Raw genomic sequence first — 17,103 nt, 5'->3', positions numbered from 1 at the left:
AGCATCATGAGAAATGCTGGGCTGGAAGAAGCACAAGCTGGAATCAAGATTGCTGGGAGAAATATCAATAACTTCAGATATGCAGATGACACCATCCTTATGGCAGAAAGTGAAGAGGAACTAAAGAGCCTTTTGATGAAAGTGAACATGGAGAGTGAAAAAGTTGGCTTAAAGCTCAACATTCAGAAAACAGATCATGGCATCCGGTCCCATCACTTCATGGGAAATAGATGGGGAAACAGTGAAAACAGTGTCAGGCTTTATTTTTCTGGGCTCCAAAATCACTGCAGATGGTGACTGCAGCCAGGAAATTAAAAGACGTTTACTCCTTGGAAGGAAAGTTATGACCAACCTAGATAGCATATTCAAAAGCAGAGACATTACTTTGCCAACAAAGGTTCGTCTAGTCAAGGCTATGGTTTTTCCTGTGGTCATGTATGGATGTGAGAGTTGGACTGTGAAGAAAGCTGAGCACTGAAGAATTGATGCTTTTGAACTGTGGTGCTGGAGAAGACTCTTGAGAATCACTTGGACTGCAAGGTGATCCAATCAGTACATCCTAAAGGAAATCAGTCCTGGGTGTTCATTGGAAGGACTGATGCTGAAGCTGAAACTCCAGTACTTTGGCCACCTCATGTGAAGAGTTGACTCATTGGAAAAGCCTCTGATGCTGGGAGGGGTTGGGGGCAGGAGGAGAAGGGGACAACAGAGGATGAGATGGCTGAATGGCATCACCGACTCAGAGTGAACTCTGGGAGTTGGTGATGGACAGGAAGGCCTGGTGTGCTGTGATTCATGGGGTCACAAAGAGTCGGACACGACTGAGCGACTGAACTGAACTGACCTGAATGTGCTTAAGGTTAACTTTAAAAAGTTCTTTTCATTCTGAAATGGAAATTCCAGAATAGACTCAAATAGATGCTGAATACTCTGAAGCATTGGGGAGGTTTATGTAATCACTGATGTGGCTAGAGCAGTTGTCTCAGTTTCACGCTTGTAACTGTTACACACCTCACTTTTACTCCTGGTCACATGGTTGTAGCTGATATTTATAATTAGTATTAATTCCAGAGTCCCGCTGCCCTGGTTCCTTTTCTGGTAGGGTGACCCAAGCCTTCATTTCTGCTGCCCACTCTGAGTGGTAGGTTTTTCCTTGCCATAAATCTCAGGACATGGGAGTTGTAAGAGCACTTTGGGAGACCTCCCACAATTCAGACATATTCTCCCTTATCCCCATTATGCAGTAGAAATCTGATTTCCCCTTGGTAGTCAGGATCGATCACCACAATAGGTACAGTAATCACCTGTTTTGCCTGTTGATTCTTTGATATGAGGAGCCCAAAGTGGCCAGATGGCAGTCCCAATTTCCAGCTTCACAGAACCATGGTTGTGACCTCTAGTGGAAGCAAGCATTCCTTCCTTTGGAACTAAGACCTCTGTGCGCTAAGTTGCTTCAGTTCTGTCCGACTGTGCAACCCTATGGACTGTGGTCTGCCAGGCTTCTCTGTCCAAGGGATTCTCCAGGTAGGAATACTGGAGTGGGTTGCCATTTCCTACTCCAAGGCCTCTATACTAAACCTAAAGTCACAGGGACAGAAAGAAAAGTTTGCTAGTGAATCATCAAGGATAATAATGAAAAAAGCAACTCCCATTTTCACCTCCTAAATCCCCAGACCTGTAAATCCTGGCTATAGGAGAAAGACCACCACCTACATTATTATCTAATTTAGGGCATATACACTGCACCCAGGGAGAAGGCAATGGCACCCCGCTCCAGTACTCCTGCCTGGGAAATCCCATGGATGGAGGAGCCTGGAAGGCTGCAGTCCATGGGGTCGCTGAGGGTCAGACATGACTGAGCGACTTCACTTTCACTTTTCACTTTCATGCATTGGAGAAGGAAATGGCAACTCACTTCAGTGTTCTGGCCTGGAGAATCCCAGGGACGGGGCATCCTGGTGGGCTGCCATCTATGGGGTTGCACAGAGTCGGACACTACTGACGCAACTCAGCAGCAGCAACAGCATACTGCACCTTGGAGGACACTGCCTCGGCTGCACAAACTATGCCATATGCCACTTGACTAGTGCCATACGTGATTTTTCAAAAAGACAGTCCACCATTCTGTCAAACCAGTGGTTTTAGGAAGGGAGCAGGGCAGGGTAAGACGGGTGAATTTGATGAGTATAGTCCCAGCGCCACACTTCATTTCTACACAAAGACCTCCTTCATCAGAAGTGACGGTGTATGGAATACCGTGAAAGAGGATAAGCCCCTCCATGAATCCATAGATGGTTGTTTGGGCATAAACTTGATGTACAGAGAAGGACGATCTACATACTATATAGAGGGCCTATCCCATTGAGAACAAAGTGCTGCTCTTCCCATGATGGAAGTGATCCAACAAAAGAAACCTGCACATGGTAGCTGACAAGCCCTGCTCAGGGAATGGCTCTCTAAAAATGACTCAGTTTTGATTTGGCTCCAGCAACAGAACCACACGCATACAGCAGCTGTAATAGGAATCATGATCTGATTCAGTTCATCATAATTCACAGTTATCCTCCCAAATTCATCTGTCTTCCACAGGCTCTCCCTAACCCTTATTTTACTGCCCAACAGATAATGCTTTTACAGATGGACTTTTTCTTCCTAATGTTGATACAGGCAACTTTTTAGATGTAAACACATCAAGACCAGAAGGAAAATGGAAAAAAAAAAATGGAGATCATTTTTCTTTAAAGCACTACACTGGGAACCTCAGCCATAAAGGAGAAAAAAACACAAGCACTTCTATGTTTTTATAATGACAGTTACATTTCTACTGTGCATTTATCCTCACAATCTACAAGATACATAGTAATCTCATTTATTAAACTGGGAAACTAAGATATAGTGAAATTAAGTGACATGACCCAGTCCCATAGCTAGTAGCGTAGAGCAAGATCTTAAGTCCAAGGGTCTGGGGTGGATTTCTCACCCCAAAGCTAATTCTCTTTACACTATACCACATTCTAACAAACAAGATTATTATGTTCTTCATTTTCTTCCCAGAAGATAAGTTACTCTAGTATTGCACTATATAATTTTATTCTTAAAAGAGATATAAGTAGGAGGGTAATGAAAACAGTTAAAATATGTTTGCTGGGACTTTGGTGGCAGTCGGGTGGTTAAGACTGTGTTTCCACTGCTGGGGGCACAAGTTCGATCCCTGGTTGCGGAGCTATGATCGCACATGCTTCTCTGCCAAAAAACCAAAACATAAAACAGAAGCAATATTGTAAAAAAAAAAAAAAAGTCAATAAAAACTTAAAAAACTCCACATTGAAAAAATATTTTTTAAAAAAGCAGGGAATAGGGCCGTGGGGGAAGGCAAGGGTACCCCTGATTGGGAGGGAGGGGTACAAGAATTCTGGATGAAGGATGTTGTCCAGGTAATTCCTGGGTATGTCTGTAGAGGGAGGTTTTCGGTGATACTCTGTAAAAGAAAGTAGAAGAAAAGGAGATCAAAGAAAAATAAAGATGAATTTCATGTACTCACTAGTTCAGCCCCTTCTAAGTTGTTTGAATACTTTTAGCTTTGATAGAAAACTTAGATCATAGTCATAAAACTTGCAAATAGAAATAGTAATTTCTGATTTTTAGAATTAAATTCAAATAGCACTGTCTTAGATCAGTGTTTTTCAATTCATTTTTTCCCACTCCATACTTAGATATTTGTTATATCTAAGTCTGGTTTTCACCTAATATTTTATCTTAAATCAGTGATTCTCAACCAGGGGTGATTTTGCCCCCCGGGGAACACTTGGCAATGTCTGGAGACATCTTTGTTTGTCCTAACTGGGTGCTACTGGCACCTAGTGGCTAGAGGGCAGGGGGACTACTAAACACTTCACAAAACACAGCACAGCCTCTCACCAGGTCAGCAGTACCAAAGATGAGAAATCCTGATTTAAATCAGCTCATGTTTGTTTAAACTCCATCATAACTAACATTTATTGAGCAACAGGATAGATTTTTTATTGAAGTATAGTTGATTTACAATGTTGTGCGAGTTGTTGCTGCTGCTGCTAAGCTGATAAGTCACTTCAGTCGTGTCCGACTCTCTGTGACCCCAGAGACGGCAGCCCACCAGGCTCCCCCGTCCCTGGGATTCTCCAGGCAAGAACACTGGAGTGGGTTGCCATTTCCTTCTCCAATGCATGAAAGTGAAAAAGTGAAAGTGAAGTCGATCAGTTGTGTCCGACTCTTAGCGACCCCATGGACTGCAGCGCACCAGGCTCCTCCGTCTATGGGATTTTCCAGGCAAGAGGACTGGAGTAGGGTGTCATCGCCTTCTCTGTGCTCGTTGCAGGTGTACAGCAAAGTGATTCAGTTATACATAAATATATCTATTTTTTCAGGCTCTTTTCCCTTATAGGTTTTTATGAAATACTGAGTATTATTCCCTGTGCTATACAGTAGGATATTTTAAATACTGTTCAAGTGAATGACATGCAATACTTCTTTGAATTCACAATCTTATGTGGTAGATGACACCATTAAACTTATTTTACAAGTAAGGAAACTGAGGGCTAATTAATTTGTCCAAAGTCAAACAGCCAGAAAGTAGCTGAATCTGGATGGCATGATGCTAGGGATCCTCAGCTTAACCAATATGCCCTATTTTATATCACTACTATAAATGAAAATGAGTATCACATGTCATGTACTAGAAAAACATATAAATAAATCTAATTAGAGCAAAATATTATTAAGCTCTAGCTAGATATTGTTGCCTGCTGAAGCCTCTGGGTCTAAAGAGTGGGGTCTTCTCATGGAAAGGGAGACTTCAGTGTTAGAGAAGTGTTAAAGACATGCTAGAATCAAACCATCGGAGAAGTTGGAGGCACCCACTCCACTGCTCTTCCCTGGAAAATCCCATGGATGGAGGGGCTTGGTAGGCTGCAGTCCATGGGGTCATGAAGAGTCGGACACGACTGAGCGACTTCACTTTCACTTTTCACTTTCCTGCATTGGAGAAGGAAATGGCAACCCACTCCAGTGTTCTTGCCTGGAGAATCCCAGGGATGGGGAAGCCTGGTAGGCTGCCGTCTATGGGGTCACACAGAGTCGGACACGACTGAAGTGACTTAGCAGCAGCAGCATCAAACCATGCTAGCATCAAATTCAGCTGACTGCTCCAATACTTTGGCCACCTGATGCAAAGAGCCAACTCATTGGAAAAGACCATGATGCTGGGAAAGACTGAAGGCAAAAGGAGAAGGGGATGGCAGAGGATGAGATGGTTAGATAGCATCATGGACTCAATGGACATGAATTCAAGCAAACTCCAGGAGATAGTGGAGGACAGAGGGGCCCAGTGTGCTGCAGTCCATGGGGTTGCAGAGTCAGACGTGACTCAGTGACTGAACAACAAACAACAAGCATCAAACCAAGATTTCCTTCTTGACATAATCAGAAGAAATGAAAATGAATTTAAAGGGGACAATTTTCCTATTACATAATTCAATATTACACAACACTGTGTGTCTGACTCTGTGCAATCCTATGGACTGTAGCCCACCAGGCTCCTTTGTTCACAGGATTCTCCAGGCAAGAACATTGGAGTGGGTTGCCATTTAATTAAATGAGTTATAAAAAATCTTGCAAGAAACTGGCAGAGAATTACACAACAGAATTTGTGTAAATTTCATTTCCTGAAGCTCCTGTGGTCTCTTTCCGGCACCAACTTAGATTCTTATATACTTCTGTGATTTGTTATTCAGTTGCTCAGTTGTGTCCAACTCTTTTGCAGCCCCACAGACTGTGGGCTCCTCTGTCCATGGGATTTTCCTGGCAAGAATAATGGAGTGGGTTGCCATTTCCTCCTCCAGGGGATCTTCCATATATAAGCTCTCTAAGAGCCAAGGAAGGACAGGCAGCCACAGTTGGCTCCAGAGTGCCACAGGGAACAAAGAGCTGCTCTATCCAGGGTAACCACTGCGCCCTCCTGGGAGGAAGTGGCCTTTTGAGCCGTGCTGTGTACCACCTCCCTTCTCCTCAATACATCCTGTGAGGGTTGTTGATCGTCCAGGGACAACTTACGGGATTTGCAAGCATGACCCTGAGACAGTAACTCTGCTAGATGACACAGGTCCCTGGAGGTTACCAGAGGGAGGAAAGAGGAAGGAGAGAAAGGGGAGGTTTTCATCTTAGGAACAGAGTAGTGGGTCCATCTTAATTTCTAAACACACACACATTGAATCCAATTTTAGGTCTGCCATATGACCACACAATCATTGAGTTTATGGCAAAAATTTGTACTTTAAATATTCACAGCACCTCCTAGAGAATTGTATTAGTGGTTCTGTGGTATCAGCTGAAGCCAAGTTCAAATAAGCATTGGAAATACTGTTGGCTTTTTAAAAACTTTATTTTGTATTGGGGTGTAGCCAATTAACAATGTTGTGATAGTTTCAGATGAACAGAAAAGGGACTCAGCCATACATATACATGTATCCATTCTCCCCCAACCTCCCTTCCTAGCCAGGCTGCCACATAACATTGAGCAGAGTTCCATGAGCTATACACTAGGTAATATTGTTTGCTTTTGTCTTTAGAATTTTGATTCTAGAATCTCTTCCTTACTTGATTATGGATATCTTTCTTCTCTTAAAATATTCCTTTAATAAGTCTTGAGATTTCATGCCATAATCATGGATAATTAAAATTCAAATACACCTAGAGAGTAAAAACACTGACAAATTCAGAGTATCTCTTGCCCACTAGAATGTAAACTTCTTGGGGGTAGGGACTTAAGTTTTGTACCCTACTAAATCCCCAAAGCCTACATAAGTAACTAGCATATAGTTAGTGCTTAATAAATATTGTCAAATGAACAAGAGCTCATGCTAAGGTGTAAATGGTTATAGCAGTCAACATTTCTTTTGCTGTACATGTATTTTTTCATGCCTCTTGGCTTTACATGTGCTGCGTCACCTTTCTGCAGTGCTTTTGTCTGCCTTTTACTCCTCTATCACCTGCCCCTCTTCCTTACTGGGAGAAAGTCTACCAACCCTTTAAGACTTGCTTTTTGGGTAAAACTCTCTTTGACCCCATCTTCTTCCTCACATTAACACTCTTTCACTAGCTGGGCTCCTGTAGTCCTTGGTATATAATCCTGTTATGAGGGATGGCTTTGTGCTGTAATTACTTGTTTACAAGTTAGTCTCTGCCACTAGAAATGAGCCCCTTGACAGTTGTAATGTGGTACATTTCTTTTGTATCCTCACCCTTAACAGTGGTAACTGGTTTACCCTTAACATGGGTAACCGATCTTCAAAAAATTTTATTGACTGACTGAATCTTGTAAGTGGTCCTTTATCCTTCAGGACTCCAGGAAGATCTCAGATCCCTTTTAAGGAGTGTACTATCAGATTACTTCCTTTAAAAGCTCTATTTTGGAGAGGAAATCTTCCTGCCCACTATGGCTTTATTTTACTAAATCTCTTTGTCCTGTACTCAAATAGAATGATTGGTGTGGAAACACAGAGACAGCCTATAAATAAGGGATTTGGATATACTTGTTCAAATTTCAAGGTAGGACTGATTATCTTGGTTGTCTTCTCTATAGATGCTTCCTGGTTGCCCTGATGCCATACAGACCTTAAGGACAGTAATATTCTGGGAGGGTTGGGATACTTCTGCCAAGGAAAAAAACAACACTTTGATTATCTGGGACACGATTATTGTTGGTGCAGGACAGGAGAATTATATCTTGTTTTAAAGTAGTAGCTCATGTCTCCAGCTATAAGAGGATTGTGGCCTGCTCAGGTTGCTGTGGTTGTAACTATGGCAACTATGGAAAATATGAGAGAGATGCCAAGAAGATAGTGTGGTAGCAACCAAGGGCAGGAGAGAATAAACAGCCAAGACTAGGGACTGCCCAGGGTCCCTGGAGTCCAGTGGTTGTCTATGTAGGAATTCAAGATCTGATTCCACATTTCATTATTTATTTGTATTGATGCAAATCCCGAACTGCTCATGGTCGATCCCTTTCATTCATCCATTCTGCTTGAAGTTACCCTGAGGAAGGGAATGGAGAGGCAACATGAGTCCTTAGGACAAAACCCAAAGGGCTGCAGAACTTGAGAACAGGCACAATTTAATTACGCCAACTGTGAATTTGTGTGGGTGAAATAACAGCTGCTGATCCTTAGGATATTTTAAGTTGCAGCTAGTTGGGATACTCTTTATGTCTATATATGGTCCTTCATGCTACAGGACCTCATGGAGATGAGTGGGCTAAAAACACAGACTCCTTGAAACTACAGCATCATCTCGTTCTTTGACAGCATGTCAGCAGCCTGCTCTCTGGGAAACTTCAGTGAGGTTAAAAGTTAAGCCTCTCATCTGACATACTCAGCAGGGACTCCTCCATCCCCCACCCCACCCTCCATCGTTGTCCCTAGGTTGTTTTTTTTTTTAATTAAAGGAGAGACTTATTTGTCAGTCTCCATATATTTTCAAGCTGTTCAGTTACCACCTCTTGTGCACAACATGCACGCCAGGCAAACAAACTTTAAGAGCACAGCAGACTGAAGCAGCAAGCAAGCCCAGCAGATTGAGCCCCCTGAGCCCGTGTGCTATATGAAGCAAACCAAAACACAGCTGGTGGAGTTAATTTTAGGCTTACCGACCTTGGCAATGTTCTATCAACTGGGGAAAAGCAGCTCTGAATAGGTTCAAAAGGAACCTTCCTCTGCCTTCTCCCCAGGCAGCTAACTAGAAAAGAGGCTGTGTGGTTTAAGTTTAATAGGAAAAACAATTAATTATAAACCATGGTAAATTGGACAGATTAAGAAATTCAGTATTTATTAAGCAAGTCCAAGGCCCATGCAAGAAATCTTTTAAGATGTCTGTCCTATGACTAAGATCCTCAATATAACACTCAAAGTAGCACTTTCAGACAAGTTTTGGGCTTCCTTGGTAGCTTAGTTGATAAAGAATTCACCTGCAATGCAGGAGACCCCGGTTCGATTCCTGAGTTGGAAAGATCCACTGAAAAAGGGATAGGCTACCCACTTCAGTATTCTTAGGCGTCCCTAGTGGCTCAGATGGTAAAGAATCCACCTGCAATGTGGAAGACCTGGGTTCAATCCCTGCATAGGGAAGATCCCCTGGAGAAGGGGAAGGATACCCACTCCAGTATTCTGGCCTGGAGAATTCCATGGACTGTATAGTCCATGGGTTGTAAAGAGTCGGGCACAACTGAGCGACTTCCTTAAAGATTGGCTACTCAAAAACAAAGATAAATTTCTATATCATGGTGCTTTAAGACATCAAAATGGTTTGGCAATGATGAGTGCAGAGGTAAAAGTTTTATTAAATTATGCTGTTTATATAAAATATATCAAGAATTTAAATGCAAGGAGTCAGTTCAGTTCAGTTGCTCAGTCGTGTCTGACTCTTTGTAACCCCAAGGACTGCAGCACGCCAGGCCTCCCTGTCCATCACCAGCTCCTGGAGCCTACCCAAACTCATGTCCATCGAGTTGGTGATGCCATCCAATCATCTCATCCTCTGTCATCCCTTTCTTCTTCTGCCTTCAATCTTTCCCAGCAAAAGGGTCTTTTCCAGTGAGTCAGTTCTTCGCATCAGATGGCCAAAGTATTGGAGTTTCAGCTTCAGTCCTCCCAATGAATATTCAGGACAGATTTCCTTTAGGATTGACTGGTTAGATCTCCTTGTAGTCCAAGAGACTCTCAATGCAAGGAGTAAACATATATTATTTACTTCTGAATGCACAGGATCCAATTCTCTGACCACCAAAATAGGTGAGGTCCCTGTAACAGACTCACATACAAAATGAACCTTTCCTTCCTGACACTTATACCGACTTCTAATTTTTATTTGACTGCCTGTATTTACCAATGGTCTATAAAATTCATGATGAAGGTAGTGACTATATCCTTGTTTTTTTGCTCATAGAGGCCCATTATAGACAAGAAATACTTGTCATGTTGATAGATGAATGATTTGTACCTCATCATTTCCCTAAACCTGACATTTTATTGCACAAAATTCACCTTCAAAGGAATGAACAGCTTGAAGAGGAAGGTACTGTATGAGGTTTGGGATCAATGGAAGACCTTTCTTCTATTGTAATACCTTATGTGTTTTGATGCTTTACAGTTTTGCGTGATAAGTGAATGCACTGAGAGACACCAAGCTTCACCAATCAATCTTTAATACTTCCATTCAAATAATATGTCCTTGAGAAGCATTTATAACCATTCTCAAGTCTGTCTTTAATGAAGATATAGAATTAAAATCTAAAGGCCATTGATAAGGATCAGGTTGAATTGTTAGTTATGTTAAATGAGATCATGTAGCATGCCAAAATTCACTTAGAATTTATTCATTCATTTTAAACTGAGGTCATTGTGGGAAGGGGGAAAAGAAATGAACTTTACTGAATTCAGATTGTACTTACAAGCTATGTGATTTTGAGAAAATTACATACATAACCTCTCAAAATTAGTTTCCTTATTTATAAAAGAGGGAATATAACACCTAATATCAACCTGATGGGGAAAACAAGAAACATAGAGATAAAATGTATGAAAAGCTTAGCAGAATTGGCCTATCAGAAATACTCAGGCTTCCCCTGTGGCTCAGCTGATAAAGAATCCACCTGCAATGCGGGAGACCTGGGTTCTATCCCTGGGTTGGGAAGATCCCCTGGAGAAGGGAAAGGTTACCCACTCCAGTATTCTGGCCTGGAAAGAGTAGGACACAACTGAGCAACTTTCACTTTCAGAAATACTCAATAAATGGCATGGCAACCCACTCTAGTGTTCTTGCCTGGGGAATCCCCAAGGACAGAGGGGCCTGGAGGGCTACAGTCCATAGGGTCGCAAAGAGTTGGACATGACTGAGCGACTTAGCACACGTTAATATAAAAGCAAAAATAATATTATGTAATAAACTAATTAGATGGAATAATTACTATTTCAACCTAGATATTATGTAACCAAAACACTCCTGCACAAATGAATGAATTTTATCAGGTTACTAAGAATTTGTTGCCCTGGTATACTTTAGCTCAGGTTTGTTTGTCAGGTATCTATTCTTTCAGAAGCAGATCACATTTCTGAATCAGAAGACAAAAGGTACTCAAGAAATACTGAGGCTCAGAGTTAGCCATAGGGTTTGGATTTTGTGTTTCTTCTCTCTGGCATTAGGAACATTTGCTTTTAGTTTTACAGGTAAAAATACCTTTATATATATATATATATATATGAGTAGAAGAAGCTGGCTAATGTGAGGGCAAGGAAAGAACTCTCTAATCCAAAAATTCATCTTCTATATCAACAATTACAATTTTAAATCCCCGTTAATAGTAATGCTTTTTCTAAATGAGACCTGCTACTTGTTCATTTTCTTTTAATTATGGGAAATTCCAAAACTAAATAAAAAGACACCACAGCATAATCCTTCTCATGTACTTGTCACCTGGCTTTAACAATTCATCTGTATTTCTACTTTCATTCCTCCTCCCATACTATTCTGAAGCACGTTCCAGGCATATTATTTCATCTGCAATTATTTCAGTACACATTTCTAAAAAAATAAAGGCTCTTAAAAATATAGACACAACATCATCACTGCAATTAATAGTTATTAGTAACATCAAATATCCAATGTTTAAATTTTTTGATTCTCTATAAATGACGCAGACATTTGCTATCGTTCTTTTTGAGATTGCATGTTTGAATCGAGATGCAAATGAATGTATACATTACCACTAGTTGATATGCCTTTTATGTTTCTTTCAACCTCTAAGTTTCTTCAGCTCTATTTTTTCCTTGCGATTCATTTGTTGAAGAAATTAGGTCCTGCATATTTTCCCCACAGTCTGGACTTGCTGCTTCCCTCTATGTTGTGTAATTTAACATGTTCTTTACCATATTCTTCTGTTCCCTGTATTTCCTACAGTTCAGTATATCTCATCGTAGAGACTTGACTAGGTTCAGCTTCTAGTTTGTTGGCAAGACTTCTTAACAGGTGATGATATATTCTTCTGTTAGGATACGCATAAAGTATGGTTTTCTCTCTTGTAATACCAGCAAGCCATTGGTGATCAATTTCTAGATCCATTTGGGGTTGCAAAATGGTGACATTCTAATAATAAGTCAACCATTCTTATTTCATTTTTTAAAACTGAAATACTTCTATAAGGAGAAATTTCCCCGGATCTACTGTTTGGGAACTTGGCTTTAAAATAACTTGGTGTTATTTTCTTTGGGAAAGGTAACATACTGACATGCTGGCAGTGACCAACTTATCCTATAAAAAGGTATAATGAATCATTTTCTTTAAGACTGTAGAAGCCCTCACCTTGAGAAAAAAGGAGAATATAACTACAACTGAGAGAGAGGAAGTAAATGTTGATAAAAAACCTGAGATTTGAAAAAAAAAAAACAAAACAGATATTTGGGAAGAGATGAAAGGAGAAATTTTAGTGCTTACAGGTAGCGCTTTGCTAAGTCTATTCTTATCCAGCATATAAATTCCTATTTGGAAGCTTACCGTAAGGTTTTGAATAATATTTGCTTACTGAGGAGTCCTATATTCTTACCTCCTGTTCAGATCTCTCCCCAGGTTTTGCACAGCACTCAAAGCTCTACCTGACATAGCTACTTTGATGTCTAAAAGACATTTCAGAGCTAACATATCTAACGTGAAACTTTTAGTTTCATCTCAAAATTGTGATTCAGATCTTCCCTATTTCAATAAATGGCAGCACCACCTGCCAGTTACTAAAGACAAAAAAATAGGAGTAGTCTCTGACTCCTTTCCTCTAATCCCTAGAGTCAATCAATCAATCACCAAGTGCTGTTCATTTTCAGATTATTAACTTCTTTCTCTTATCAATGTCGCTACCCTAAACCATGTCACAACTGCTGAGAAATAACTGGACTATTACAATAGTCTTCTGGCATCCATGCTGACATGCTGGCCTCCTCTAGAACATTCTCCACAAGAAGAGAGAGTGACCCTAAAAATGTCAATCAAGGATCATGAGCTGATAACTGTTGAAGCTGTGTGATGGATTCATTACACCAATTTCTTGCCCTGTTTATATGTTTGAACTTTTCCAAATTAAAAAAAATAAAATGATGGGAATTCTCTGGCAGTCCAGTGATTAGGACTCTGTGCTCTCACTGCTGAGGGCCAGGTCAGGGAACTAAAATCCCGTAAGGTGTGCTTTACAGCCAAAAATAATAAATTTAAAAAATAAAACAAAATGTTATTCAGTTTATTTACCTTATTATTATTGTACTTCTTGGATGACTCTTTTATGTTCTTGGAATAAAACTGAAATGTCTTACCTAAGCCTGTGAGCCCCATGTTTACATGTCCTGTGAGCCATGCCTGTGAGCTGTGTTTACATGTCCAGCTTTATCTGATGCCACTCTTCCTGCTCAGGGTGACCCAGCCATAACCAGTCAGTTCTGAGAAACCTTTAAGCTCTTTCTTATCTTAGAGCATGTGTACTTATTATTCCCTCTACTAGAAAATGATCATTCCCTAGCTCTTTGCAAGGTTGGCTCCTTCTCTTCCTTCAAGTTTCAACAAAACTACCCAATCTAAATTAGATCATCCTCCTTTACCATTAATCTCTATCACATTATTCTGTTTATTTTATACCTTACCACAGTTTATAAGTACCTTGTTTGTTTATATATAAATATAAGGTGAATGGCTACCCACTCCAATATTCTTGCCTGGAGAATTCCATGGACAGAGGAGTCTGGCAGGCTTCAGTTATGGGGTTGCTAAGAGTTAGACATGACTGAGCCTTATGCAGATGACACCACCCTTATGGCAGAAAGTGAAGAGGAACTAAAAAGCCTCTTGATGAAAGTGAAAGAGGAGAGTGAAAAAGTTGGCTTAAAGCTCAACATTCAGAAAACGAAGATCATGGCATTTGGTCCCATCACTTCATGGGAAATAGATGGGGAAACAGTGTCAGACTTTATTTTTTTGGGCTCCAAAGTCACTGCAGATGGTGATTGCAGCCATGAAATTAAAAGACGCTTACTCCTTGGAAGAAAAGTTATGACCAACCTAGATAGCATATTAAAAAGTGGAGACATTACTTTGCCAACAAAAGTCCATCTAGTCAAGTTTTTCCAGAAGTCATGTATGGATGTGAGAGTTGGACTGTGAAGAAAGCGGAGTGCCAAAGAATTGATGCTTTTGAACTGTGGTGTTGGAGAAGACTCTTGAGAGTCCCTTGGACTGTAAGGAGATCCAACCAGTCCATTATAAAGGAGATCAGCCCTGGGTGTTCTTTGGAAGGACTGATGCTAAAACTGAAAATCCAATACTTTGGCCACCTCATGCGAAGGGTTGACTCATTGGAAAAGACTCTGATGCTGGGAGGGATTGGGGGCAGGAGGAGAAGGGGACGACAGAGGATGAGATGCTGGATGGCATCACCGACTCGAAGGACCAGAGTTTGGGTGAACTCCAGGAGTTGGTAATGGATAAGGAGGCCTGCAATTCATGGGGTCGCAAAGAGTTGGACACGACTGAACGACTGAACTGAACTAAGCCACTAACATACACATTGGACGCACACTTGTTTATTACAATAAGAAATTAACTTAAATGAATAGTTAAAGATATCTGAAGGTACAGGACTTCCTTGGTGGTCCAGTGGCTAAGACTCTGTAGGCCCAACACAGGGGGCTGGGGTTCAATTCCTAGTCAGGGAACTAGATCCCACGTGCCACAACTAAGAGTTCGCATGCTGCAACTAAGGATCCCGCATGCCACAACAAAGATCGAGGATCCCAAGTGCTGCAACTAAGACTTGGTGCAGCTAAGCAAATAAATACCTTTTAAAAAAGATATTTTAAGGCATATACCCACATTCTATTCTACTCATATTAAAACTCCAATTCTGTGAGAAACTGGTGGATAGAATACAAATTTTAATCATCTTGCTTCATAAACACGGATTTATAAGCAAAGTAAGATTCTGATCAGGAGAGTTACTTCTTGAAATTGAAATTTTAGGAAGATAGTAGTATGCAATATCACCAATATGGATTGGTGAAGGAGAAAGCAGAATTAGAAATCTCTGAATATACCCTCTCTTTGGTTCTAAATTGCCAAATATTTTCAAGTGCTGAATAATTTTAAGTCACAGTCACTGTTTAATTTAAATGCCCAACCTCTGAAATTATATTTTTTATCACTAACATGACACCTCTCTCATTTTTACCACCAATACATCATGTAAGTTTTATCAACTCTTCAGTTCAGGCAATTCTCCTAGTGGGATGATAAAGAAAAACTCAGCAAGTATTTTTGCAGATTCTGTCCTCTGCCAATCATTGTACTTATTCAGAGTCATAGGATTCATTTATATTTAGTTACACCAAAAACAGGCTACATAAGCCAGTCTACCAAACCAATGAGCAGACAGAAACTGTCTGCCAGTCATCTAAAGGATGTCCCTGGCATGACAGAATTTTAGAACTGGAAGATACCTTAGAGATTATGTAATAATCCAAAACCTCATTTTAAAGGGGGTGAGATTGTTCTAATAGATTTACAAACTTACTCTTCCCAAAGTAAAAGATAATATCCTAATCTGGTAATGCAAGTCTTATTTTCAGAAGACACTTAAGGAATTGAATAGTAAATCTGTATCATATTAAAATCTAGAACACAGGGCTTTTATGTCATAAATCCATTATTTTTGTTATAGTAAGATAATGCCTCCTTTTCCCTCTTTTCCAGCATTTTTCCTTTAATCTTTTCAAATTATTCCAGTGACCTCTGCTGTTCCTCAGATAGTACTGAGACTAATATTTTCTTGTTTTTTTTTTAAATGGTTTGCTTTATCAACATGCCAAACTTATAGTACATAAAGTCAACAGAACACATTTCAACAGAACACGTTTCATACTGGCATCTCCTTCAAGTCTTCCTAAGAGCCCAAGGTGGGTTACAAGCTATATAAAATTAAGTTTTGTTCAAATTCTTTGAAAAGTTACTTGTAGATTTGATGGATCTCATAAGGAAAGAAGATGGACATCTTTCAGTAAAATAAATGGATACCCAAATTCATAATGCTGTGGAAGGCTGGTTATCAGTCCTCAACGTCCATTAAGCATTTATTCGGCTCAAGCGTATTATTGCCATTAGGCGCTCTGATGCACAAAACATTCTAGAAGCTAGAAGAATTCAGTGCCCCTTACAGAGGAACTTGCATTTCACATAGTTAAGGGACCCAGGTCAAAGCTTTATAACCTACAATATCTGCTCAACATACCTTGAGTATGTCACCACAGCAGTTTTCCCGGCTGCTGATGACAGCCCCAGTCTCCTGCAGAGGCAGTGTTGGACCCTGGCTATCTCCTAGTTCTGGCTTTTAAATAAGCCCATAAAACAACCCACTTAGATCCTTTCCTCTCTTCGGGCGGAACCACACCCAAACCATTCCTACCAGATGAAATTCACTCCTCTTTTTACATACTTAGCAGAGAGACTCCACAGCCTTTCATCTGGGCACTCACAGTGGGCAGAACTCTGCTGGCAATTCCATCCCTCAGTGCAGGACCCTGACATCCCAGAGTTGAAGCCAACTTCCTTCCAGATCGCTGACACCCAGCTAAGTAGCTTGGAGCGCTCTGCCACCGCCCACAACCTCCAACGGGGTGGACTGGGCTCGACAGGCCGGGCAGCCACCCGGCACTGGCGGGGCGTGGTCCGCGGCTGCCTAGGTGTCCAGAATGTTGGGGACCAGGGGATCGCAGCGGGAGGGACGGGGTGGGCGCCCTCCGCTCTCGCGAGAGCTCACGAGGTTGGGGCTGCGAGGGGCTGGGGACCGGGAGGTGCGGGAGCGCGCGGCGGCCCTTCTCCGGGGAGCAGGCGAACGGCCCTTTCCCCGCCTTCTTTTCCTTCTCCTCCCATTGAGTGATTCAAGCCGTGCGCTTCCCACTTCCGCCCCCTCTGCGAGCCATTGGAACTAGCGAAGCCAAACAAGTTGCGGCCGCCGAGCAGCTGGCGCTCCCCGCCTCCTCCTCTTCTCCTCCT

At 41.3% G+C, this 17,103-nt stretch overlaps 1 protein-coding gene across 1 annotated transcript in view; it reads left to right on the top strand.

The window, feature by feature from the left end:
• MOB1B (MOB kinase activator 1B) overlaps positions 1-17,103 on the top strand; it is a 93,978-nt gene that overhangs the window by 18,227 nt on the left and 58,648 nt on the right. The window lies entirely within an intron of this gene.

The sequence above is a fragment of the Bison bison genome, unplaced genomic scaffold (genome assembly GCF_000754665.1).
Source record: "Bison bison bison isolate TAMUID 2011002044 unplaced genomic scaffold, Bison_UMD1.0 scf7180017864110, whole genome shotgun sequence".
Taxonomy (NCBI): domain Eukaryota; kingdom Metazoa; phylum Chordata; class Mammalia; order Artiodactyla; family Bovidae; genus Bison; species Bison bison.
The sequence above is the reverse complement of the archived record's forward strand: the minus strand, read 5'-3'. Positions and strand labels throughout refer to the sequence as shown.